A 26943-nucleotide genomic window follows, 5' to 3' on the forward strand; every position below is an offset into this window, starting at 1 on the left:
GGGCAAGCACAACTTTTTTCCCTCTTGACTGCATTATTTGAGGTTATTGTTGCCACCTTCTTCAGGTATAAAACCATTGATGTATGTAATCCTTAAGTAAGGATTCAGGTCATGTAGTTTCCCATGCTTATATCAGAGCACCAAGTGTGTTTAAAGGGATTTTTTTTTAAGTCATATTTATGCTGTCAGTTTTCAGCTAGTATAACTCCACTTTCTAGATGCAAAAATTTGGTGGTGGGGAGTTAGGGGGAATGTCTGTTAATATTTAATAGCCAACAAATGGCTTGGCTGTGGTCTGGGTGAATTTCAGTATTTTGAGCTGGGAAAGAATCAGTGACAATCACTGGTCTTGAGCAGGCAACCCACTCTTTTCATTTGAAAACAAAGCCATTAATGACAATGTATAACTAATGACAGACTTGCTTCCTAACGTGATACTGTAGGATGTAATTTTTTAAAATTATAAATAAATCTACAGATGTTTGGCTTATAATCTTCCTCCTAAAATTAATCTCTGTACCTCACTTGAAATGATTTTGCCTTCATTCATACATGCAAGAAATATTTATTGCACACCTACTATGTGCTGTGCACTGTACACTGTACCAGAGATACAGCATTGAGTAGGACATGACCTATGTGTTCTAGAATTCCACAGGTGGTAGAGGATGGAGAAAGGGAAACACACAAGGACAATACAGTGTGATAAGAGCTATAATCAGGATAAGCAATAGGTGATTTGTGGAGGAGCAGGGGTAACAACGAACCCAGCCACTTCCTTTGAGAAAACTGTACAAGTGAAAGTAGCAATTTGCTAAGAAATCTTATTTATTTACGACATTTGCCAAATCAGTCATTTGAGATTTTCACATTTACTATACACCAGCGAATCTTCTCTGCTGAAATTACCCTGTGTAATCATACAAGTAATACTTAAAGAATGGTGAATAACTTCTTACAAAAGTAACTTGAATCATTTTTGTAACATTTCGTGGGAAGTTATAGCAAATATTTCACATTACTGAAAATGCACTTTCCAAGTTTACAGATTGTGAGGAGAGCCATCAACTGACAAACCTTCACAAGAGCTTTCTACATATACTGGGCCTTCATTACCATCTAAGTAAATAACAGATTTTGCCTCTCGGTTTAATATTCTTACTTGGTTGGCATTTCAAGGTCTTTCCTGTTTCAGCATCAATAGCACATTTTCCTTCTCTTCTCATTTTCTGATTCCTAAAACATTTTAGGTCATATTTTAAGCAGCCTTGGTGGTTTGTTTGCTCCTTCTCTTAAAATTCTGTAAAATGTATGCTCTTGTATCTTCAAAGTGGTCAGTAGTACTCATAACTTTCTTCCACGGGACCTAATGGTTCAGATTCCCCTAAAGTTAACAAACATGTACTGAGCACACACAGCATACAGAGACCAGACATACAGCCCTGCCTCAGACAGCACTCAGTCTAGTTAGACTCCAGCGGACTTGGGAGTAGAGACAGATTCACCACCTAACAGTCAACATCACAATTCCCTCCCCAGCGCCTATGGTTCTGTTTCTTAAATTCTATCACAGGAAAATCCAAAGCGAGAAACTTAAGACTTATGAGAAAACTAGAGCTGGGGAGCTCAAGGTCATAAGCAAACCTACGAATATTCTTTACAGTAGGGAAATCACCAAAGACACGATGACAGAAGGTCCCCAAACATCTTTTATTGCCCAGCCTTTTGCCACCTTATTTACCATCAAAATAGATCACCCCTTCTGGGAATGTATTTGGCAGAGGAAATCAAATCTTGCCTTTCTGCCTTGCCTGCAAATTACTGGAGTTATTATCGTATAGCTTTTCTTTCAAGACATTTCAAATGATTTACTCCTGTGATGTTAATCTCACTGATTCGTATCCTTTAATTCTGACATTCTTTTCAAAGGATTGCTTTTCCCAGACTTTGCTTGTGTCTGCCAAACTTCACTGCTGACTCCCTCTTCTTGATCTTGTTGCTTGTTTCCTGTTGTCCCTGCTTTTCTGTATGCATCTTCTGAGACTTTTAGAGGGGACAAGTTGTATTTTGCAGAATTGCTCTTTGTTTTTATGGTAAGAATGCACTTGGTTTAAATTCTTTCATTACCCTAGTGGACAGTCCAGCCCTACCTTCCACTGGTGGAGGGTTTGAAACATTTTCTGGGAAGACCAGAACTTCAGATATGAAGCAGGCAGTGTCCGCTCAGGGAGTGTCTGGCCTTTGTTCCTACTTAAGCTGGCCAAACCCTCCCTGTGCACAGCTGTTTGGATCCACAGCCAGGCCTCTATGGCTCTTTCTTGCCTGTCTCCAGCTCTGATTCAACTGCCTTCCCCAGCTCCTGTGTGCGTCCTTTCTGTGTCCCTCCATACCCGGTGTCTCTTCACCAAGACCTCCCGCTTCATGATTAGCCCTCCTCCAGCACCCCTCGGCTTCCATCTACCCTTTTTCTCTGAGCCCACACCCTCCCTCCTTCCCTTCCCATCAACTCTTGTATTTGTTAGGAAAGCAAATTTCTTGAACTCATTGATCATTGGCAACCTCCCCAGGGCTTTATGTATGTAGTACAAACATATATACACTTGGGTTAACAACCCAAATGAGTTCAATCATGGTGACATTTCAGGCAATGTGAGGGAAGAATCTGGGGAACTTCACACTATCCAGTTAGCCCCCTAGTTAGCCCCGCCCAGGCAAAGGGAAAGGAGAACTCATGCTTCTCTGGAGGAAGAGGTGGCCATGGCTTGGCAAACCCCTTGTCCTATTAACTTTTGTGCTGAGCTATGCAGCAGAGACTGACATTTCCCATTTGTGAGGATCAGCGGCACTCTCTCTCTCTCTCAAGAAAGATTAGTTCTACCCACCCTGACCCCTGATTCTCTTTAAACCAAGTATGATTCAGTCTCCTTGGCTCCCTAACAGCTGGGGGTAGGCTCAGATGTCTCGGGGGAGGGAATGATCGTGCTGACACAGAGATCAGATCATGACTATGCCTCTTTTTCAAAAGAAGTCTTTAAAGAGACTTCCATTCCTTTTAGTTGATCCAAGAAATGCCTGGAATTCTGGATTTTCTGTGATAAGATAACAGCTCAATGATTCATTTATTTATTCCTTTTTAAAAATTTATTAAATTTATTTTATTTTTGGCTGCGTTGGGTCTTTGTTACTGCACGGGCTTTCTCTAGTTGCAGTGAGTGGGGGCTGCTCTTCGTTGCAGTGCGCGGGCTTTTCATTGAGGTGGCTTCTCTTGTTGCAGAGCACGGGCTCTAGGCACATGGGCTTCAGTAGTTGTGGCTTCAGTAGTCATGGCATGCGGGCTCTAGAGCGCAGGCTCCGTAGTTGTGGCGCACAGGATTAGTTGCTCCACAGCATGTGGGATCTTCCCGGACCAGGGCTCGAACCCATGTCCCCTGCATTGGCAGGTGGATTCTTAACCACTGTGCCACCAGGAAAGCCTCCATTTATTTATTCTTGATGACTGTTTGGCACAACAGTTAAGCAAGCCATTAAATGTATCATTCATGCATATGAGTGGACAGGATTTATTAATATGCGAATTCACCTTCTTATTCTCATTTCACCATTCCGTCTCCAGCACAGCCCACACACGCCCTCAAGGAGCCGCAGTGCTGGTTAGTTGCTGGCTCCCTCCGGAGACAATAGAATAAGGAAGGGGAGAGAGAGACCCATACTCCATACTGAGATGTGGGCGGAAAAGCAGGGAGGGCTTAGCCAGAGAAGGCAAGTCAATCAAAACAGTAAAGAAATAGCTGAGCAAGGCAAGGGGGGAGGACAGAGGGAGGAACAGTATTTAACAAGATTAGAGGAGGAGTCTGGGGATTTGGCATGAGAGGCTCTGGGACAGCTGTGAGGTGGCAAAAACCCGAGAATTCAGGAGGGGATGTGAAAAGGGTTTCTGGCTTATTAATTAGTCTCTGGCTTATAAATTAGTGTACTTTAAGTCTCCTTGCATCTGGAAATGCAAGCAAAGAATAGCTTTCTTTCCTTTTTTTGTTTTTTCCTGTTTCTTTTAAAAATTTATTTTCTAAATAACTTTTTGTTGCCAGACTGTGCTTCTTTATAAGCAATTCAGTGCAGGAATGAAACCAGGAGTTGCCCCAGGATTGTTTAGGGTTACCTAGAGAACAAATATTCAGAATTTGGTATGTATGGACCATGGCTTTCTGCAGACGATTTGAAAAAAAAAAAAATAGAGGGATCATTGTTCCTTACCCCATGACCAACTTCTCATATCAGAAACTTCCTTTTTTTCCCTTCCCCAGGCACCCAAAGGAAAACAACAGCAGTTTTGGAATTTCTGCCAATGATGCTTTTTCATTACACAAACTTCTGTTAAGCGCCTGCTATGTGACAAGTAAAAATGAATGGAACCTGGCCCTAGCCTTAAGGGCTGATACTGATGAGTGAGGTGGACATATAACAACTTGTTAAAACACTGCAGTTAGTGCCTCTATGGAGACAGAGGCAAGGCACTGTGCACTCATGGGGCAAGGAAGACCTGCCTCTGTTTGCATGGTCAGGGGAGGTTTTTGAGAGAAGCTGAGTCTGAAGGGATAAGTGGGGGTCACCAGCAGAAAAATGGAGGAAAGAATAAGGGCGTTTCTGGCAAAAGGAAGAGCATATGCCAAGATGCAGAGGAGAAAAGAGCATGGCCCCAGGAGAAACCATGAAGGTGGGTGTAGAACGGGTGGATGTAGGGTTGCAACAGGTTAGCTAAGAAGTTTAGGATGTAGGTGGGTGGTGTTACAGAAGGCCTTGTATGCCATGCAAAGGAATTAAGACTTGTATCCTGCAAGCAATGAGGAAGGGAGATTCTGAAAAATTATAGCAGGGCAGTGACTTGCCCACCTCTTCATTTTAGAGATGGACTTCTACTGGGCATGGCTTAGAAGAGAGACTGAGGTAGGAGGACAAAGTAGAAAGTATTGCAGTCATCTAGGGAAAACCAGAGTATTGTTGGAATAAGACATGGTCATGGTAATAGAGAGGAAGAGTTTGGTGGAAGAGATAATTTCATGGCAGATATGAAGGATGAGGAACTTTTTTTTTTTTTTTGCGGTACGCGGGCCTCTCACTGTTGTGGCCTCTCCCGTTGAGGAGCAAGGCTCCGGATGCGCAGGCTCAGCGGCCATGGCTCACGGGCCTAGCCTCTCCGCGGCATGCGGGATCTTCCCGGACTGGGGCACGAACCCGTGTCCCCTGCATTGACAGGCGGACTCTCAACCACTGCGCCACCAGGGAAGCCCCATGGATGAGGAACTTTAAATCAAACATGGGGTAACAAAGACAGATGATTCTGATATTCTTATATTCCTGCTCTAGGCAACGGGTTTGTTGTATTCCTCACCCAATAAAATTCAGAAAACAGAAAGGAGAACAAGCTTTGGATAAGTCAATATGTATAATTTGGGGACTGTTGATATTAAAGAACTCCAAGGAACATCCAGCTAGGATGCTCAATAACGCAGGAGAGATAACAGACCACAATCCTGGCCTCCCTATTGCCATCGACCTCCTCTGCCAGGTAGATGTAAGAAGTACAGGTATCAATGCCTACAAACAGGGCCACTGATGACTGTTGAAGCATTTTACAGGCTTCTGTTTTATGTATAGGCTCATGTTTAGTTACAGATGGCATGAATGGCTCATGGTGAGATGTAATTATATCTCCTAAGAAATGGACACTTTAAAATCTAGCTTTTAGCTTTGAAGAGAGGTTGGTTGACACTTCCCAGCAATGGGCAGGTTAACCTACTGAGAGTTTTATAAGGGCCAGAGATGGAAGAACAGATCAGAAGGCAGCAGGCCAAATTCCTAGAGATTTTAGTGTCTGAAAGAGATTTCCCTATGTAGACATAAAGATAAGTACCAGCCACTCTCTGATGCTTGAGGGAGAGAGAAGGGAGGGAGAGAGGATTTAAACAACAGAAAGGACCTGTTTGAATCCAGAGTTCATGCCAGAATCTGCCACTAGTTTAAAATTAACCAAAAATTTGTTTCCAAAATCTTTCCAACCATTCATAATTGTGCTTCTCATTTTTCTTAGACTTGATATCATATATATTTAAATGTTCATTTAAAAGCTTCCAGTAACCTCTGGCACCAAGATTCCTGATTTGGAGGTAATCCATGTCTGATCTTCATTGGGTTGTAGGAGGTTGTGGGAACGTTATCCAATCCTCTTTCATGACTACAATTCTATTTACTGGTGGTTCAAAAGTAGCTTCTCATTTTAAATCTTGAATCAATCCACTTTGTAATTTTTTGATGTTAGTGAGTTAACATCAGGGTCCTTTTTTTAAAATTTATTTTATTTATTTATTTTTGTCTGTGTTGGGTCTTTGCTGCGCGTGGGCTTTCTCTAGTTGTGGCGAGCAGGGGCTACTCTTGGTTACGGTGCACAGGCTTCTCATTGCGGTGGCTTCTCTCGTTGCGGAGCACGGGCCCTAGGCGTGCAGGCTTCAGTAGTTGTGGCACGCGGGCTCAGTAGTTGTGGCTCACGGGCTTAGTTACTCCGCGGCATGTGGGATCTTCCCGGGCCAGGGCTCGAACCCGTGTCCCCTGCATTGGCAGGAGGATTCTTAACCACTGCGCCACCAGGGAAGCCCCCAGGGTCCTTTTTGATAAAAGATTTCTAGGAAGAAATAAGCAAGCTCTGTTTATGGAACATCAAATCGAAACAAAGAGTATCCTGGGCACTGTCTCAGAACATTCCATAGAAATTAAATTCTGTACCTTCCAGGCTAATGTGATGTAGTCCTCAAGGTGGGTTAGGAAGGCTCACCTGGTGACTTCCCTGATGATAGAGTTATCCTGCATCTGCCTTAGATTTCCAACATTTCTTGTTAGTTTACTTGCTGGAGGGGTAAGGCAAGCCTGGATTAAAAAATAGAGCTGGGAATTAACTGTTGCCCAAGAAGATTAGCTTTCCAGGCACTGATTCTTGAGGAGAGGTTTCTTAATGGTGTTGCCTGGTCACAAGAAGGATTCCCCCGAGCCCCACCCTCAGCCTGGGTTTAATCTGTAGCTTCCCCAAAGCACCTTGTGTTCATAGTGGGGAAGAATGACTCACAGGCTGAATAAATTCAGAGTCCCGAGAGCATTGAGGTTTAGTGGTGAATATCCTACTGTGGGGAATCGGGAAACCAAGTACTGGTCCTGGTTTGGCTGCTGACTGAGAGAGTCACTCACCGTCTCTGAGCGTCGATGTCCTCTAAAGCTAATAGGAGCTAAGATGTATTGAACGAATCCTGTGTCTCAGGAATGATTATTGTCATTTTGTGCACCATTTCATTTAATCCTCAGGCTTCTGCTATGGGGTATGACTACAATCGCCTCCATTTTGCAGATGAGGAGATTGAGGCATGTAGAAGTTAATTTGCCCAAGTTCATAAATCAGTAATGACCGCTTGGACTCAAATACTGGTGGGCAGATTGGCCTTCAGTCTCTACCCTTACTCCTAACACTGCACCACCTCCTAAAGTGAAGGGAGAGGACAAGGAGATGACGAGGGTTCTTTTAGCCCTGCTAGTGTGGGGTGGAGGGGGAGAGGGCTCTGTTTCTGGGGTGAGAAGATCCAGCGTTCAGCTTTACCTTGCTACTCCCCACCACTGAGAATCTTTCAGGGAATATGTCTTCACTATTAGGCCACGGGTAGCAGTGCAGGACTTGGTTTAGCTCCTATGCCCCACAAGAATACTTATCAGGGCCATTCTTTTCTGAGCACGTGGGTTAAGCGAGATCTCAGCGGTAGTGGAACCTTGGAGAAATGAAGCATCGGGAATGTTGGCCACAGAGAAAAATGCTGCAGCAAGAAGCTGCAAGCTCCCAGCTCGCTGCCTTGATAAGGGACCACAGTAAATCAGGAGGTGCCATGGAGGCTGGTGCTGGACCTCAGGGGCAGAACCTAGCCAGGGGCTGGGGACCCCCCAAAACAACAGCAACAACAACAGACCAAGTTCAGGCTGAGAAGGCAGACTCTGTGGGGAAGGGGGCCGAGAGAATGAGGGAGTAAGGGGAAGGAAGGAACAGACGGCCCCAAAGGGTCTTGGAACAAAAGGGAAAAGGGGATTGTAGTCACATTGGTGTCGGTAGCCCAAGAGAAGAGGAAAGGGTTCCCGTGAGCCCTGAAATGGAAGGAGAGGGAAAGAAGTAAGCAGCTCACAGCTAGCAAGAGGAGGAAGTGGGAGATGCGCTGCTTCCTGTAGAAAGACCGATGACTGAAGACAAAGCTGGGTGGGGACTAGTCCCTGGGCTGCAGGAGACGCTGCTACACATACACACAGCGGCTGCCGCGCCGTGGGCAGCTCCTACTACTGCGGGGCTGGGCTGGGCTGGGCGGGCTGCGCCGGAGCTCGCCTGCACACAGCGGCTCGGAGGGAGGAGGAAAGCCACTCGTCTCGGACCAGCCTCGGGAGCCAAGGTAAAGGAAACACTTTTCGTGTTGCTCCTCGCTAAGAGAAAAATGACCCTCGCCTGCGGTTGTAAGGGCAGATTTCGAGGGGGAAGAAAGACACATTGTTCCGGGGATGGGGGGAAATGGTCAGGATGGGTTGTGTTAGCAGGGATTTTGAGAGGGACCAAATTCATGACACCTTGATTTGAAAAAAATAATCCTCATTAGTGCTTAGCTTCGGTGACTCATCAGGAAAACACGCTAAATGTTAAGAAGCTGTTTGCAGCTCTCTTGGAAGGAAAGCAGAGCCCAGTTGAAATCAATTGGGGCTGTGAAGCTGTGGGCTGATCATCTGAACGTTGCAGTCTTGTTTGAGGAGTGTAAAATGTTAATTGCATTATCTTTCTTACACATTGCACTGGGGTAGCTTCTATCTTGCAGCATAAGGACTGTGATTTGGCTTTTTGTTTGTTTGTTTGGGGGGTTAAATCCTTTTGTACTCAGAATTGGCCAACAAAGGCTGGAATTGCGTATGTGAGGGGCAGTATTTACCATTAAAAAAAAAAGGTGTCTTCCTACCTCTGCTCTGTGCAGCTGCTTTCAGGATAACCTCAGAAACAGCTATCATTTACCAGTGGGTCTTATCCTAAAGTTGCATTCTTTCTCAAAAGAGTGTGGCGGGTTTAACTTGTCTAGACTCGGATACCAGTGTATATATGGATTTTATGTTTATATAGATTTTATTCATCTATAGGTCAAGGTGCATATTAGCCTCAGTGATGGACAACATGTAAAAGTGTTGCCAGGTTGTTTCCTTACCTGCCTATGCTGTGGATGGACGAAATAGTGAAATCAGAACTTGATTTTTATTCTTTGATTTTCTTGAGCAATGGGTCCCCTTATTAGAGTCTATGGCCATGGCTTGTTCATATTTGTGAATGATACATACAAGTGCAGTAAATAGGTCTAACGGATTAGAAATGAGATTGTGAGATTTCTTTGGCAGGATATGTAGGAGGGTTTAATATCCTAGCATAGCCTGATTTAAAAATTAAGCTGTGTCTCCAACAGAAAATGTGGTTAAGCAATAAGTGATCATTGATAAAAGGTTTTGTCTTGCATTTTTACAATGAAAGGAGATAATTTTCAAAAGAAAGAACTGACTATAGTGGAGTAAAAACAATAAAAAGGTCATATTTAGACACTCATTCTTAAAGTGTAGGTTTTAAACACTAAGTATGCCATGGAAAGTGTATATGCTTCCTCATTTATCATCATTCTCAATTGTGAAGAGCTCTAGTTTTGTTTTTTTTTAATGTCACCTTATGAAATTGATTTGTCTTCTCAAAATTTGTGGGGTAGCAGTGCATTTTCAGAGATAAGAATCTTTAGGTACTAAAGAAAAAAAAGTCTAATTTTCTGAGCATACTTATGAAACTAAACCTGTGTGACGACCAAGAGGCGAAATAGTGCTGGTGTTGAAACCGTGGAGCTCCTCTGACAAATCCATTGAATTTAATCAAACCTGTGGGCAAAACAAGTCACGCCACATATTTCATGGTTCCAGTTCCCGTATGTCTAGGAGACATACGGGAACTGGAACCATATGTAAAGATAATCTTCCCAGAGAGGAGATCTCGGGTGCATCTTGGATCCCGAATGCCCCTAACTGGATCTCTGTGATCAAGCTGCCTGTCATTAAATGAAACGGAAAGTTGGGAGTCCAGGCTGTATGAATGAGGATGGGGCTCACGCTCTGGTACTTACTCAGCTACGGGCTGGATTCACTAGATAATGCCAACACCCTGCTTTGTGTGAGGATGTGTAGACAATCTGCTTTACTCCTCACTGTGTGTTTCACAAAAGAGTCAGAAAATGAAACCTTGGCTCATAGGCACAGGGGAGTCCAGAGGCCCCCTGCTCTCTTTCAGAAAACATCAAACAAGAGATGCCTATTTTCTGCACAGCCCCAAACATTCCCTTAATTATTAAATCCCAGCTTGAAGCACAACATGAATGAGTAACGGCAGATCCGTAACTACGATGGCAGGAGGTTTAAGAAAAAGATGAAAAAGTTCCTGTCCTGTAAAATGGGACTATTTCCTCTTCTTCTGGCCAAATGGAATATTAAAAGACATACTACTTTTGTCCACAGTGTTCGGAGGCTTTTGAGGGAGTCAACCAACACTGAAATTTTAATTGCGTGTGTGTGTGTTTTTTTTTCTGCCATATGGCCAACGGCAGAGTGGAAACACGACTCCTGGTTGGTCCTGGGCCTCATGGTGGGCTCGTAGTGAATGCATTTGGTTGGCTGACTTTTTTAGCCTACTTCAGAAGGCAGGCTCAACTTTTAAGTATAAAAGCTCTATAGTCAAAGCACAAAGCCTCTTCAGAGACAACTGTGGGTAGCAGAAAACAGCATGGTGGAGTGAAAAGAATGCAGGCTTCGAGAGTCAGGCAGATCTGCCTTTGAATCCTACCACTGGTTCTCACTCCTTCAGCTGGTACGTTGTTATGAACCTTGCTTTCTTCACTGTAAAGAAGGGTTAATAGTACATAATCAGGGTATTTGTTGTTATTGTTTATTTGTTGTGTTTTATTTGGTTTTTGCTTTTGCGTGTGATTTATGAGTGCCTGCCTGGTACATAGTAGGTGCTCAGATGTCATTTTTTCTTCTGCCTCGGGAAAAGTTAGCGTATTCTTGATCTTTGCCACTATCTCAAAGATTCAGGAGACATTTTTTTTTAACTGTAGTGAAATATATATAACATAAAAGTTCCCATTTTAACTATTTGTAAGTGTGCCATTCTGTGGCATTAAGTATACTGACATTGTTGTGCAACTGTCACTACCATCCATCTCCAGAGCTTTTTCATCTTCTCAAACTGAAAATCTGTTCCCATTAAACAGTAACGCCCCATTCCCTCCTCCCCCCAGCCCCTGGCACCACCATTCTACCTTCTGTCTATGACGACTCTAGGTACCTCATGTAAGTGGAATCATACAGTATTTGTCCTTTTGTGACTGGCTTGTTTCACTTACCAAAATGTCTTCAAGGTTCATCCATGTTACGGCATATGTTGGAATTTCCTTCCTCTTTTAGGCTGAATACTATTCCATTGTATGTATATACTATAGTTTTTTATCCATTAATCTGTTGATGGACACTTGGGTCGCTTCCACGTTTTAGCTATTGTGAATAGATCATGGGTGTACAAATATCCCTGCTTTCACTTCTTTTGGGGTACCCAGAAGTGTAATTGCTGTATTATATGGTAACTGTGTTTAATTTTTTGAAGAATGGCCATACTGTTTTCCATAGCCGCTACACCATTTTCTATTCCCACAGCAGTACACGAGGGTCCCAATTTCTCCAAATCCTCACCAACGTTTGTTATTTCCTGGGGTTTTTTGTTTGTTTGTTTTTGACAGTAACTATCCCAGTGGGTGTGAATTGGTATCTCTTTGTGGTTTCAATTTGCATTTCCCTGAGGATTAGCGATGTTGAATATCTTTTCACGTGCCTGTTGGCGATTTGTATGTCTCCTTTAGAGAAATGTCTATTCAAGTCCTTTACCCATTTTTCAATTGGGTTGTTTTCGAGGAGACGTTTTGAAATGGCGGCATCTCTTAACATAGTGTGTCAGAAAGATCATGATTATAATATTTGTATTCAGTCTCTTGCATACACCATATTATCCCTGCCCAAGTGAAATACTTCTCTCAAAAGTAACTTTTAAACGCAAGAGGAGAAAGAAAATCTGCGTAGATCCTGATAATTAGTGATATCAAGAACCTGATAGCGAAATTCAAACCCTAATTGTAGACCAGTGATCCTGCTGGTCAGGTGCAGGCCAGGCCCCCAGGAGGGGGGCCATCACTTCAGTGTCTTTCTAGTCTCTACTCATTAGCTGCAGGAGAAAAAGTGCCCAATAGGTAGCAAGTTCAGAAAAAGGGAGGAGAAGCTACATGCTAAATTGTTCTCAAACTCTTTATAATGGAGAGGATTAGCCTTGGAAAGGGGCTATAGTAGTTAAACAACAATAGATTCTGAGAGAAGTTTCTACTAATGCAATGTGATTCTAGTCTAAATTTCACTTTTGAAAATAAGAATCCTGTGTTTCACTTTCCACCACAGACTTCACTCTCCACTCCAAAACCAGTGAGGCAGGGTATGGATGGGGCTGAGGCGATCTGCGCAGAAAGATTAGGGAAGACTCTTGAACGGCAGTGACACCTGAGGTTCATGGTGTGGGTGCAGGTGTTGACCTTGAATGGTTTGAAGAGCTCCTGAAAGACTGTATGTTAATTTTTGGTAATGCACTCTGTGTGTGTACTAGGAGGTTGGATAATGACCTCCAACTTTTTAAAATTTGCAAATCTGTTGATTCTGTGGTTACTGGGAAGACCCGTGACTGGCTTTACTAGACCCAGGTGGGAGAGGGGAATTACAGAGCTGGGTTAAGACTTTGTCCCAGCCTATGACATCATAGAATTGCAGAGCTAAAAATGACCTGGGAACAAACCTAGCCTGTATCAACCCCTCCATGACGGATAATAAAATAGGACCAGAATTTGTTACCTTTCTAGAGCTGCACAGTTGATTAATACCTCACCTCCCAATCCAATTTCCAGTTTACTTCCCTCCACAGTAGGGCAGGTGGATAGAGAAAGTCATTATACTTTGTCACTTTAAAAATTGTTTGGAAGACCATATTCTTTTGTTTAAAAAGAAGAGGGTAATGTTTAAAGCTAATATGCTATGTTTCTGTGTTCAAATTTGTTCAGATGTAAAGATGCCAATGTGGAATTGAGATTCAGATTTTCAGGTAAGAGCGTTAGAGATATATGTGGTTCCTTAAAACCCTTACGTTAAACAAAATCAATTATAGTTAATGGGAATCAATGTTCAGACAATGTTCAGAATCTCTAGAGGACTTCCTTAAACATTAGAAAAGAGGGAGCTCAATTCTCAAACTCTAGAGATAACATGTTTCTTAGAAGTGAAGATATAAGACAGGGTCAGCCCTTTTATCTCTTGTTATACAGTCAAGCTCTTAATGGAAAGACTTAGTAAAGCCAGTCACCTGACCCTTCCTCCCTATTTCTTTGGCCTTCCCTTGTCCCCCTGCCAGTCTGGTTGTCAGGGTCAGACCTTCCCATTATCCTCTGCTCCAGGCATCTGGCAATAGAGCTGAAGGAGAGGGGCTGGAAACTGGAGTGATGGGCTCTACTCCAGATTCCTTGCAACATGAGCAGGGCCATTGCTGTTCTTAGGAAATCCTTTTTTTTTTTTTTTTTTTTAATTTCACTTTCTACTATCCCCTCTGCATTTTCAATGAAAACCATTAAACCCAAGCCCCCACTCCCTTTATTCATTACAGGTGACCTCACCTCCTGTTATTTGGAGAAGGTATATATTATGGAATTCCTCAGCCTCATTCTTTACCACCTCACAATTTCTCATGTCTTCATTCATTTTCTTCTCCTCCCTTCCTAGGTCAAATTAGCACAGCTTTTCTTTCAAGCCTGGACTTGGACTCTTATTTCCTTTTACTTTCTAGGGGACTATGTTCTGACAATAATTCTATCTCCTTACACATTTGGCTTCTTCTTTTTATTGGCCCGTGCCTCTTTGCCTGCAAACATGCTTAGTTTACACATATAAATTTAAACAAACCGGTTGCCAACAGAGCTTCCCCTTGACTTTGGTAACCTCTACTAACTTTGTTTTCTTCCTACCTGTAGCGGAGGAAAAATAGTTTTCCCTCCACCTTTCTCAGTGCTGAGGAGCCTGTAACAAAAGACAGATTGATAAGAGAAAAACAAATGGACATTTATTAACTTGTATACCTCATGTGTACATGGGAGATATCAGGGAAAAATGAGGAGCTCTCAGAAGTGGTTTAGAACTCAGACTTAAATACCATCTTGAGCTAAAGACAAAATTAAGGAGGGGTGGAGGAGGGCAGTTATGGGGAGGCGGCCAGGAAAAGTGTGGTAAATAAGAGTAAGATTTGATGTACATATTTAAGTTGGTTCCACTCCTTCTTTTCCTGGAACAGAGAGGGAGGCACCCTTACACATCGAGATTTCCTTTATAATGTAAATTTCTCTTACAAAAATGTAACCTCTAGTATGTTTTCATAATTTCTCCAGTGTCTCCTGTTTCCCACGATAATCTGCCTGAAATATTCTTATGACAAACAGGCATATTTTGGAGTGGCATATTCTGCCACCCTTCATGCCTCTCTGAAGTCTCCCAACATCTCCATTAACTCCAAGTTCTGCTCCCCAAATATGAGTGTTCTCAAGATTTGATTCTTCTGCCACTAAATTTCTCCCTCTTCCTTTATCAAACCCTTTTCTATGATTTCTGTCATTGTCACTGGGGTGGGGGGCAGTTCCAAATCTGATTCTCCATCCTGATCTCTCACCTACTCTAAACTTGCACATCGAGCACCCTGCAGACTTGCCAGAACATCCAACCCACTGAAACTGAGACTCCAAATCAGTGCTTGCCATTGCCTTTCCCCACTCAAAACCAGCTCCTCACCTGATTCCATGACTATTAATGACACCCCGTTCTCTCAGTCCCTCAATTAGGAAAACCCAATTTCATTATTTTCCTCACCAAACAACCAAGTTGGAGTCAGTTGCTCAGACCTTTGTATTGTCACTGGAAACATATCTTGACACCATCTAATCTTTCCCATGTTGATAGCCAGTGTCTTTGTTCTAGCCCTCCTGACCTCCAGCTGGGCTGATTTGTTGTTTGTGTTCTTCCCTCTCCCTGGAAGAACTTTCCTGCTTCTCCTTCCACACTTCACCCCTGTAGTCTTGCTTCTCTGTGTAGCCAAATTCCATTCATCCTGTGAGGCTCAGTTCAAATGCTGTCTCTTCCATGAAGTCTTCCTTGGTTTCTTCCTTTCCCAATAAAAAGCAATCTTTACTTCCCCTGAAGTCTTTTGTTCTTTCATCACAGCAATTAGTGCATTCTCGTGTGTATAATGGCAATCTGCTTTTTTTTTTTTTTTTTTTTTCTTTTGCAAGCTCTTTGAGGACAGCAGCCACACCCAGTTTCATCTTTGTCTTCCTTACAGCACACAAATACAGTTTGGGTTTTTGTTTGTTTTTAATTTCAGTTTTATTGAAGTGTAATTGGCAAATAAAATTATAAGATATTTAAAGCGTTCATCATGATGATTGGATATACATATATACTGTGACAGGATTCCTCCCATCTAGTTAATTAACACATACATCACCTCACATATATTTGTGGGATTTTTGTTTTTGTTTTGTTTGTTTGTTTTTGGTGAGAACATTTGGGTTCACAAATGCAGTTTGTTTATCATTCGTTTAATGAACTTTCTTGAGTCACTTATTTTTTTATGCAGAGTGGACTAGATATTCTAGGAGCTTATAAACTACTGGGAAAACAGACAAATACTGACAGAATTACAATACAGTCAGTCTGTCCACAAGTCTTAACGGAATGTCTGCAATGTGCCATGTGTCATTCGAGGGGCCAGGGACACTTGGATGAACAAAACAGGCCAGTTCTTTGTTTTCTTGGAAATTACATTCTATTGAGAGAGACCTGGTAAACACATAAACCAATGGTTTACAGATCTAGCTGCACATTAGAAATCACTGAGGGGTACTTTGAAAAAACACCTATGGCCCAGCCTCAACCCAGACTAATTAGATGAGAATCAGCCAGATTGGACCCCATTGACAGAAACAAATTACAATACAAGAAAATATCAAGTAGTGATAAGTGCTGAGGTGGATTAAAATAGAAACAGATTGAATGATAGAGATTGTGTGTATGATGGTGTGGTCATGGGGATTTTACCTTTGTTGGGTAATCCCTGAAGGCCTCTCTGAGATGACATTCACAACTCATGTGACTTCCCTATTAGTAGTGAGGCAGACAGAGCTGCTGTGATTGGCTAGTTCAAGTGTCCTGTGAGGCCATGGCGCAGCCCCGCCTCTCTGAAAAACATGGTCACCAGACTCCAGAAAAAAGGTCTAGTTCTATTAGCAAGAAAGAAGGGGTGAATGGTTATCGGGTGTTCAACAGAGTCTGCCACTATTATTGTTTCCATCCTATATATGAAGATATCAAGGCCCCAAAGGTTAAACTTATCAAGATCATACAACTTTGAGTTGAACAGTGTTTCCATGCATTCTCCTTTCAGAAAAACAAACATACACAAATACACACAAATGAAAAGCTTGCTTTAGTTGATGGTGATGATCTAGGTAGACTAGAGAAAGAGTCCTGGAAGAAAATACAAAATGGCTCCTGTGAGATGAAGCAAAGAATCACCTTCTAAACAAATGATTCCAGAAGAAATTACATCAGGTCCTAGTTAGTGATAAGAATGGCATTTAATTTAGACAACTAGCCCTGCATTTCTGCATTGTAAAATACACATATATATATAATTAAATTGAGTCTTCCTGACTCGTCATTTAAATCAATTTGATCTAAATAAAATCCACCCTGGGCCAAGAAATGAGCAAGAGAGGCCAAGGGTTCTGTGTATGATGTCTATCAGACTCAAAGGAAAACACTGTTTTCTCTAGAGGGGTATGCATTTTGTGGATTACAGCACATGTAAGAGAAGCAAGAATGCTCTCTGAAATTTCTGATTATGAGTTATTTTGAAAATAGTTTTCCACTTTCCAACTGCAGAGGCAACATGCAGTTCTATTATTGTTGCATTGTCTTCATGGTTCCTATTTTTCATTCTGATATTTCATTTCAGAGGCTAGGTTTGTGAGGCAGCAGGAGTGAAAAAGGGAAATTGCAGTGAAGCTGCCGTCATTACAGTGTTTTTACTGCTTGCCTCTAGGTGTATTTCTGTGCATTCTCATCGTAACAGATTAAGTGTTAATGGTAGGAATACCTTCTCTGTAATAAATGATCGAATGCTTCCTACTCGTATATTTGCATTTTTAAACAGAAAAGTAAAAGTTCATTTCTAAGCTTTGCCAACAGAGCTGTGTTTAAGAAGGGTATTTATCTGATCTGCACAGAACCATATGAGAAAAATTGTGAAAAAATTTACAGAAAAAAAATTAACAGTCCTTTTAGTCTAGTCTTTCTTTGGAGAATTGAATGGATCCTTTGCCATTATTTTTTAAACTTCATGAATGATGGCTGTGTTTAGAGAACATTACTGTATATAGGCATTAAAGTAATTTCGCTAACAGTTTTATTATTTTTTTTCCATTGGGGGAAAAGAAAACTTGATATCAAACAGTCCCCCAATTTTTTTTAAATTAAACTAATAAAAAATTTAAGTTAAAAAAAATGAAATTTTCTAAGCAAAAAAAAAAAATTGATTTTTTATTATGTTTTAAAATAATCTGAAAATACTACGGTATACAAAAATAATATTCTAAGGCTTAATACACAGGAGAGCATAGTAGTTAAAGAACATTGGTTTGGAATCAGAATGTCCTGGACAAGTTGCTTAAACTATCTGTGTCTCTGTTTCCTTATCTATAGATTGGGATATAATGACAATACCTACTTCACAAAATTGTCAGGGGAAAATTATATAATGTATGTAAAATGTTTATTTTACATGTCATAGTGCCTGACATGTAGTAACTATTCAGAATTGTAGCTATTATTAGTATAATTATTATTGTTACCACAAAGATGGAGTAGAGGATCTTTAGTTCTAGCCATGGGGTTCTCAGCCAGTTTTAGCAGAAATGATTATGGCCCAACATGAACCACAGGTGCTCAGAACTTGAAGTAAGGAATCACCTGAGGAAGCCTACTTCCTCGGCATAGTCAGACGTCAGTGTTGTGACTTAGTTAAGTGACAGTCTCAGGCTTGCACTATTTGTTCACCAATGCATGTGATTAGGCAAAAATATTTCCGGTTTTCCTTCCCAACTCATGATAGGCTTACAGGTCTCCATCTGCTTTAGTTAGGTGTAGCCCTGTGTCTTGCATTGACCAGTGAAGTGAAAGCAGAAGTGATGTTTGTCACCTCTAGGAGGAAGCTTATAATGACCAGAATGTGAGCGCATTCCTTGGCAATTGACAGTGGTGAAAACACAGGGACAGTGGCTGAGCTCTTAAGCCTTTATTCTAAGCCTAGAATAAAGACAACACAGAGATGGTCTCTCCACTGACCTGCAATGGACACATAGTGAGAGTGAAAAATGAGTTTTTCTGTCTTAAAAGATTTGGGGGTTGTTTCCACAGTATAACCTTAGCCTATCCTGACTGATAGGCTCTGGTTATCCCTTCAAGCTCTAGAGAAAAAAATATTATTGGTAACAATACATAAAATATGTAGCAATTTAGAGACAGTCATTTTAAAAAAATTTTTTTAATTTAATTTATTTTTTTTATACAGCAGATTCTTATTAGTCATCAATTTTATACACATCAGTGTATACATGTCAATCCCAATCACCCCATTCATCACACCACCACCCCATTCATCACACCACCACCCCATTCATCACACCACCACCCCCATTCCCCTGCCGCTTTCCCCCCTTGGTGTCCATACGTTTGGTCTCTACATCTGTGTCTCAATTTCCGCCCGGCAAACTGGTTCATCTGTACCATTTTTCTAGGTTCCACATATATGCGTTAACATACGATATTTGTTTTTCTCTTTCTGACTAACTTCACTCTGTATGACAGTCTCTAGATCCATCCACGTCTCAACAAATGACCCAATATCGTTCCTTTTTATGGCTGAGTAATATTCCATTATATATATGTACCACATCTTCTTTATCCATTCGTCTGTCGATGGGCATTTAGGTTGCTTCCATGACCTGGCTATTGTAAATAGTGCTGCAATGAACATTGGGGTGTATGTGTCTTTTTGAATTATGGTTTTCTCTGGGTATATGCCCAGTAGTGGGATTGCTGGATCATATGGTAATTCTATTTTTAATTTTTTAAGGAACCTCCATACTGTTCTCCACAGTGGCTGTATCAATTTAGATTCCCACCAACAGTGCAAGAGGGTTCCCTTTTCTCCACACCCTCTCCAGCATTTGTTGTTTGTAGATTTTCTGATGATGCCCATTCTAACTGGTGTGAGGTGATACCTCATAGTAGTTTTGATTTGCATTTCTCTAATAATTAGTGATGTTGAGCAGCTTTTCGTGTGCTTCTTGGCCATCTGTAAGTCTTCTTTGGAGAAATGTCTATTTAGGTCTGCCCATTTTTGGATTGGGTTGTTTGTTTTTTTAATGTTGAGCTGCATGAGCTGTTTATATATTTTGGAGGTTCATCCTTTGTCCATTGATTCGTTTGTAAATATTTTCTCCCATTCTGAGGGTTGTCTTTTCGTCTTGTTTATGGTTTCCTTTGCTGTGTAAAAGCTTTTAAGTTTCATTAGGTCCCATTTGTTTATTTTTGTTTTTACTTCCATTACTCTAGGAGGTCTAGAGCAGGTCTCTAATCCATTTTGAGTTTATTTTTGTGTATGGTGTTAGGGAGTGTTCTAACTTCATTGTTTTACATGTAGCTGTCCAGTTTTCCCAGCACCACTTATTGAAGAGACTATCTTTTCTCCATTGTATATCCTTGCCACCTTTGTCATAGATTAGTTGACCATAGGTGCATGGGTTTATCTCTGGGCTTTCTATCTTGTTCCATTGATCTATGTTTCTGTTTTTGTGCCAGTACCATATTGTCTTGATTACTGTAGCTTTGTAGTATAGTTTGAAGTCAGGGAGTCTGATTCCTCCAGCTCCATTTTTTTCCCTCAAGACTGCTTTGGTTATTCGGGGTCTTTTTTGTCTCCATACAAATTTTAAGATTTTTTGTTCTAGTTCCGTAAAAAATGCCATTGGTAATTTGGTAGGGATTGCATTGACTCTGTAGATTGCTTTGGGTAGCATAGTCATTTTTACAGTATTGATTCTTCCAATCCAAGAACGTGGTATATCTCTCCATCTGTTGGTATCATCTTTAATTTCTTTCATCAATCTCTTATAGTTTTCTGCATACAGGTCTTTTGTCTCCCTAGGTAGGTTTATTCCTAGGTATTTTATTCTTTTTGTTGCAATGGTAAATGGGAGTGTTTCCTTAATTTCTCTTTCAGATTTTTCATCATTAGTGTATAGGAATGCAAGAGATTTCTGTGCATTAATTTTGTATCCTGCTACTTTACCAAATTCATGAATTAGCTCTAGTAGTTTTCTGGTGACATCTTTAGGATTCTCTATGTATAGTATTATGTCATCTGCAAACAGTGACAGTTTTACTTATTCTTTTCCAATTTGTATTCCTTTTATTTCTTTTTCTTCTCTGATTGCTGTTGCTAGGACTTCCAAAACTATGTTCAATAATAGTGGTGAGAGTGGGCAACCCGGTCTTGTTCCTGATCTTAGAGGAAATGCTTTCAGTTTTCACCATTGAGGACAATGTTTGCTGTGGGTTTGTCATATATGGCCTTTATTATGTTGAGGTAGGTTCCCTCTATGCCCACTTTCTGGAGAGTTTTTATCATAAACAGTGTTGAATTTTGTCAAAAGCTTTTTCTGCATCTATTGAGATGATCATATGGTTTTTATTCTTCAGTTTGTTAATATGGTGTGTCACATTGATTGATTTGCGTATATTGAAGAATCCTTGCATCCCTGGGATAAATCCCACTTGATCATGGTGTATGATCCTTTTAATGTGTTGTTGGATTCTGTTTGCTAGTATTTTGTTGGGGATTTTTGCATCTATATTCATCAGTGATATTGGTCTGTAATTTTCTTTTATTGTAGTATCTTTAGTTTTGGTATCAGGGTGATGGTGGCCTCATAGAGTGAGTTTGGGAGTGTTCCTTCCTCTGCAACTTTTTGGAAGCGTTTGAGAAGGCTTGGTGTTAACTCTTCTCTAAATGTTTGATAGAATTCACCTGTAAAGCCATCTGGTCCTGGACTTTTGTTTGTTGGAAGATTTTTAATCACAGTCTCAATTTCATTACTTGTGATTGGTCTGTTCATATTTTCTATTTCTTCCTAGTTCAGTCTTGGAAGGTTATACCTTTCTAAGAATTTGTCCATTTCTTTCAGATTGTCCATTTTATTGGCATAGAATTGCTTGTAGTAGTCTCTTAGGATGCTTTGTATTTCTGTGGTGTCTGTTGTAACTTCTACTTTTTCATTTCTAACTTTATTGATTTGAGTCCTCTCCCTCTTTTTTTGATAAGTCTGGCTAATGGTTTATCAATTTTGTTTATCTTCTCAAAGAACCAGCTTTTAGTTTTATTGATCTTTGCTATTGTTTTCTGTTTCTATTTCATTTATTTCTTCTCTGATCTTTATGATTTCTTTCCTTCTGCTAACTTTGTGTTTTGTTTGTTCTTCTTTCTCTAGTTCCTTTAGGTGTAAGGTTAGATTGTTTATTTGAGATTTTTCTTGTTTCTTGAGGTAGGCTTGTATAGCTATAACCTTCCCTATTAGAACTGCTTTTGCTGCATCCCATAGGTTTTGGATCGTCCTGTTTTCATTGTCATTTGTCTCTAGGTATTTTTTTATTTCTTCAGTGATCTCTTGGTTGTTTAGTAACGTATTGTTTAGCCTCCATGTGTTTGTGTTTTTTACGGTTTTTTCCCTGTAATTGATTTCTAATCTCATAGCGTTGTGGTCAGAAAAGATACTTGATATGATTTAAATTTACTGAGGCTTGATTTGTGACCCAAGATGTGATCTATCCTGGAGAATGTTCCGTGCGCACTTGAGAAAAAAGTGTAATCTGCTGTTTTTGGATGGAATGTCCTATACATATCAATTAAATCTATCTGGTCTATTGTGTCATTTAAAGCTTCTGTTTTCTTATTTAGTTTCATTTTGGATCATCTGTCCATTGGTGTAAGTGAGGTGTTAAAGTCCCCCACTATTATTGTGCTACTGTTGATTTCCTGTTTTATAGGTGTTAGCAGTTGCCTTACTTATTGAGGTGGTCCTATGTTGGATGCATATATATTTATAATTGTTATATCTTCTTCTTGGATTGATGCCTTGATCATTATGTAGTGTCCTTCCTTGTCTCTTGTAACATTCTTTATTTTAAAGTCTATTTTATCTGATATGAGTATTTCTACTCCAGCTTTCTTTTGATTTCCATTTGCATGGAATATCTTTTTCCATCCTCTCACTTTCAGTCTGTGTGTGTCCCTAGGTCTGAAGTGGGTCTTTTGTAGACAGCATATACATGGGTCTTGTTTTGTATCCATTCAGGAAGTCTGGTTCTTTTGGTTGGAGCATTTAATCCATTGATGTTTAAGGCAATTATCGATATGTATGTTCCTATGACCATTTTCTTAATTGTTTTGGGTTTGTTTTTGTAGGTCCTTTTCTCCTCTTCTGTTTCCCACTTAGAGAAGTTCCTTTAGCATTTGTTGTAGAGCTGGTTTTGTGGTGCTGAATTCTCTTAGCTTTTGCTTGTCTGTAAAGCTTTTGATTTCTCCATCGAATCTGAATGAGATCCTTGCCAGGTAGAGTAATCTTGGTTGTACATTCTTCGCTTTCATCACTTTAAGTATATCATGCCACTCCCTTCTGGCTTATAGAGTTTCTGCTGAGAAATCAGCTGTTAACCTTATGGGAGTTCCCTTGTCATTTTTCCCTTACTGCTTTCAATAATTTTTCTTTGTCTTTAATTTTTGCCAGTTTGATTACTATGTGTCTCAATGTGTTTCTCCTTGGGTTTATCCTGTATGGGACTCACTGTGCTTCCTGGACTTGGGTAGCTACTTCCCATGTTAGGGAAGTTTTCAATTATAATCTCCTCAAATATCTTCTCTGGTCCTTTCTCTCTCTCTTCTCCTTCTGGGACCCCTATAATGCAAATGTTGTTGCATTTAATGTTGTCCCAGAGGTCTCTTAGGCTGTCTTCATTTCTTTTCATTCTTTTTTCCTTGTTCTGTTCCACAGCAGTGAATTCCACCATTCTGTCTTCCAGGTTACTTATCCTTTCTTCTGCCTCAGTAATTCTGCTATTGATTCCTTCTAGTGTAGTTTTCATTTCAGTTATTGTACTGTTCATCTCTGTTTGTTTGTTCTTTAATTCTTCTAGGTCTTTGTTAAACATTTCTTGCATCTTCTTGATCTTTGCCTCCATTCTTTTTCCGAGGTCCTGGGTCATCTTCACTATCACTGTTCTGAATTCTTTTTCTGGAAGGTTGCCTATCTCCACTTCATTTAGTTGTTTTTCTGGGGTTTTGTCTTGTTCCTTCATCTGTTACATAGCCCTCTGCCTTTTCATCTTGTCTATCTTTCTGTGAATGTGGTTTTTGTTCCACAGGCTGCAGGATTGTAGTTCTTCTTGCTTCTTCTGTCTGCTCTCAGCCCTGCTAGTGTTGGAGGGTCTCCTGCAGAGGCGGGGTGTGGCTGTGTCTCACCATGAGGACAAGTACACTGACAGCAGAAGTTCTGGGAAGTACTCCTTGTCATGAGCCCTCCCAGAGTCCTGGAGATAGTCATTTTTAATGAATTGTGTGTGTGTGTGTGTCTGCTTATCATATGTTTTACCATAAGTAAATATCAGGGTACTTCGCATTTTAATTTACATAGATTTATATAAAATTTTTCATTTAAATTTCTTTTAAAATAGGGTTTATTTCCATTTCATACAGAGGAAAATCAATATACCAAAATTACCAACATCTATTTTTTTTGGAGAGAGCCACCCATGATGCCCACGTCAGGACTCTGAATTCTAGGCCTGATGTGATCACTGGGTCATGGTCCCTCTCACTAAAAGCTCATACAGAATGGTGCCTTATGACACAAAGGATCTTCTGAGGGAAGATGAAGGACTCAGCCATGCCCATGAACTTTGTCTCCAGTAAGAAAATAGTCTTCCCTAAGTCGTATTACAATGTTCAGTTATAAGCAGTGGTGCTTAGTACATAGAGGGTCTTAAATAATACGTATTGATAAATAGATGGAAGTAGTCCACAGTTCTTTCAAATGTCTGGACTCTTTCATGTTTGCTTTTTAAAAATAAATCTCTTTATTTTAGACCTTAGTTTAAAAACATCTCGGCATTAAGACTTACATTTACCCTAGAATCAAGTTATATTGTTACGATCAGACAGTGTTAAGGAAAAGAAAATGCATTTTTAATTTAAAAAAGAGGACTTACATTTATTATTTTAAAACACTTTACATATGATCGCCCATGTATGCACCGATGTAGGCTATTTTATTTGATAATTATTACTGCTGATTTTATTTCACCTGATAATTTTATTTGGGTCCCTAAAACTACATTATGAACTACCTTAATTATTTAAATTAGAAACAGATTACTTTTCTCCAGTGTACAAACTCAAATTAATTTCATTATTAACCCGAGTTTTAAATTGATTAATCTTGGAGTGTTTAAGGAACCAAGTGGGGTTTTTTCATCCTTAAGGAGATGGGCATATTGATTTGATGACTCTCTTGCTGTCACACCAGTTGTGCTATGAAGAGCAAGACATTTGCAAGAAAACTTTGGATAGATTTTATAAACCAGCAAGAAAGCTGTGTGTCTGGGGCTTCTGGGGGAACAATCTGTGAGTCATTTTAAAAAACAAACACACTCATAATCACAGTGCATGGTGTTACCATGGTAATTAGGCCTGTGGAGTTGGGTTGCTTATGTTCCTGTAAAGGGAAGAGGGGGAGAGAAACTGAGAATTCAGAGCGTTGACTATCAGCTTCAATTTGACTATCACAAGAGAGTGTAGGGTTTCTTGAGAACGTACTGGCACAGTTGTCCTGAGAGGGAATTGAAGAAACTCTGGCATCCTCCCTTTGTTACTGAATATAAGTTAGCCGTTTTACTGTTGGGTGTTGTGATTCACAGGAGAGAAAAGGGCCATTTGGCATTCTCTCAGGCAGAAGGGGGGAAAATTGGTCCTTTATCTGCTATATAATTACATATAAGTCTCTCAGATCTACCCGGTAAGTGTCTGGTGTGCAGGTGCACAGGGCTTTAGTGAGCCTCTAAAAGGTGCCAAAATGACACTAGCATAATATTATTACAGATTTAAACGCTCCTCAGTGCATTATTCTAATACAGTTAGAGACGGGTTTTAGTGAGGCCATTGTTTCAGATCTGATCCCCAAGTAGACCAGGTCTCTTTTCTCTATTTTATGGAGTAGATATGACTCCTTTATCTTGGACAGTCATCTTATAATATAGGCCCCTGGATCACAGAGGAGACCAAGGAGGTTATGTGAGCTCTGCCAAATCTGTCATCACTCCAGGGGAAAGTAAAATCAACATACGTGCTTTTTTTTTTTTTCCCCCATTTATTTATTTATTTTTTGGCTGCTTTGGGTCTTCATTGCTGCACGTGGGCATTCTCTAGTTGTGGTGAACAGGGGCTACTCTTCATTGCTGTGCGGTGGCTTCTCTTGTGGTGGAGCACGGGCTCCAGTTGCGCAGGCTTCAGTAGTTGTGGTGCGCAGGCTCAGCAGTTGTGGCTCGTGGGCTCTAGAGCACAGGCTCAGTAGCATATGGACTACTGTGGCGTAGTGGTGTACGGGCTTAGTTGCTCCACAGCATGTGGGATCTTCCTGGACCAGGGCTCAAACCTGTGTTCCCTGCATTGGCAGACAGATTCTTAACCACTGCACCACCAGGGAAATCCCAACATACATGCTTTTTTGATGGACAGTCAACAAAGTGGGATTACTGAGGAGTGATTCATTATGATTCTGTATGGAGAAAAATCAACACCCTTAAATTAAAGGTATGAGTTAGTGTACCTACAAAACTGGTTTTTAAGAATGATTTAAGATTTACTTTAAGAAGCCTAGGTATCCTCTTAAATGGATAATACATTGACTAGAGGTTTTTTTAGAGTATTCCTCATGCAGATTTTATTTCTACAACTTTTCCTTATTAAAACTATTTTTCAAAAGGCTTGAAATAAAGTGCCGTGGAGTTTGATTAAAGGGTCATGCAAATGCAGGGAGTTTGTGTGTGATTTTGCCCTGGCATATGGTGTAAAAACTATTTCTCAAAACTGTGGATTTCATTTTTCCTCTCATATGTGGGAAGAAGGCACATGTTACCCAAACTTCATTCTATGCTGTCTTAATCTTTTTAAGATTAGTAAACAATACTTAACTTAAACTTTTTCTGATGGTGAAAGTAATTCATGGTGATCATTGAAAATTTGGAAAATACTTAAAGTGTAAAAAAAAAATTAAGACTGACCCCTTCCATTAATTAGGGTTTTGGTTGAACCACATAGAACAGAGACCTGATTTCACAGTGGCTTACAGAAGTTAGAAGTTATTTCTCTCTCACATAACAATCCAGAGGTGTGTGGTCCAGGGCTGGTAAGGTAACTCTCCTCCAAAAGATCATCCAGGTATCCAGTCTCCTTCTATCATACTGTTACATCATTCCAAGCATATTTTCCTTGCTTTATGGTCTAAAGTGGCTTCCTACCATAAGGACCTCACTATAACCAGTAGGAAGGGAGGAAGTTGGAAAGGGGACGGC

General features: G+C 40.5%; 1 protein-coding gene across 2 annotated transcripts in view; it reads left to right on the forward strand.

Annotated features, from left to right (window-relative positions):
- Window positions 1-8263: 8263 nt before the first annotated feature.
- The window catches only part of GNG2 (G protein subunit gamma 2), a 138329-nt gene continuing 119649 nt past the window's right edge, over window positions 8264-26943 (forward strand). Inside the window, exons 1-2 of one of the 2 annotated variants that reach the window (XM_029236556.1) lie at window positions 8314-8462; window positions 13224-13264. The gene's annotated coding sequence lies outside the window, so the exon portion shown is untranslated. Of the gene's footprint in view, window positions 8463-13223; window positions 13265-26943 lie in introns of both variants that reach the window. The other variant, XM_029236555.1, reaches the window with a different exon arrangement.

Source organism: Monodon monoceros, unplaced genomic scaffold, assembly GCF_005190385.1.
Source record: "Monodon monoceros isolate NGI ecotype Baffin Bay Population unplaced genomic scaffold, NGI_Narwhal_1 Super_Scaffold_21, whole genome shotgun sequence".
NCBI lineage: Eukaryota > Metazoa > Chordata > Mammalia > Artiodactyla > Monodontidae > Monodon > Monodon monoceros.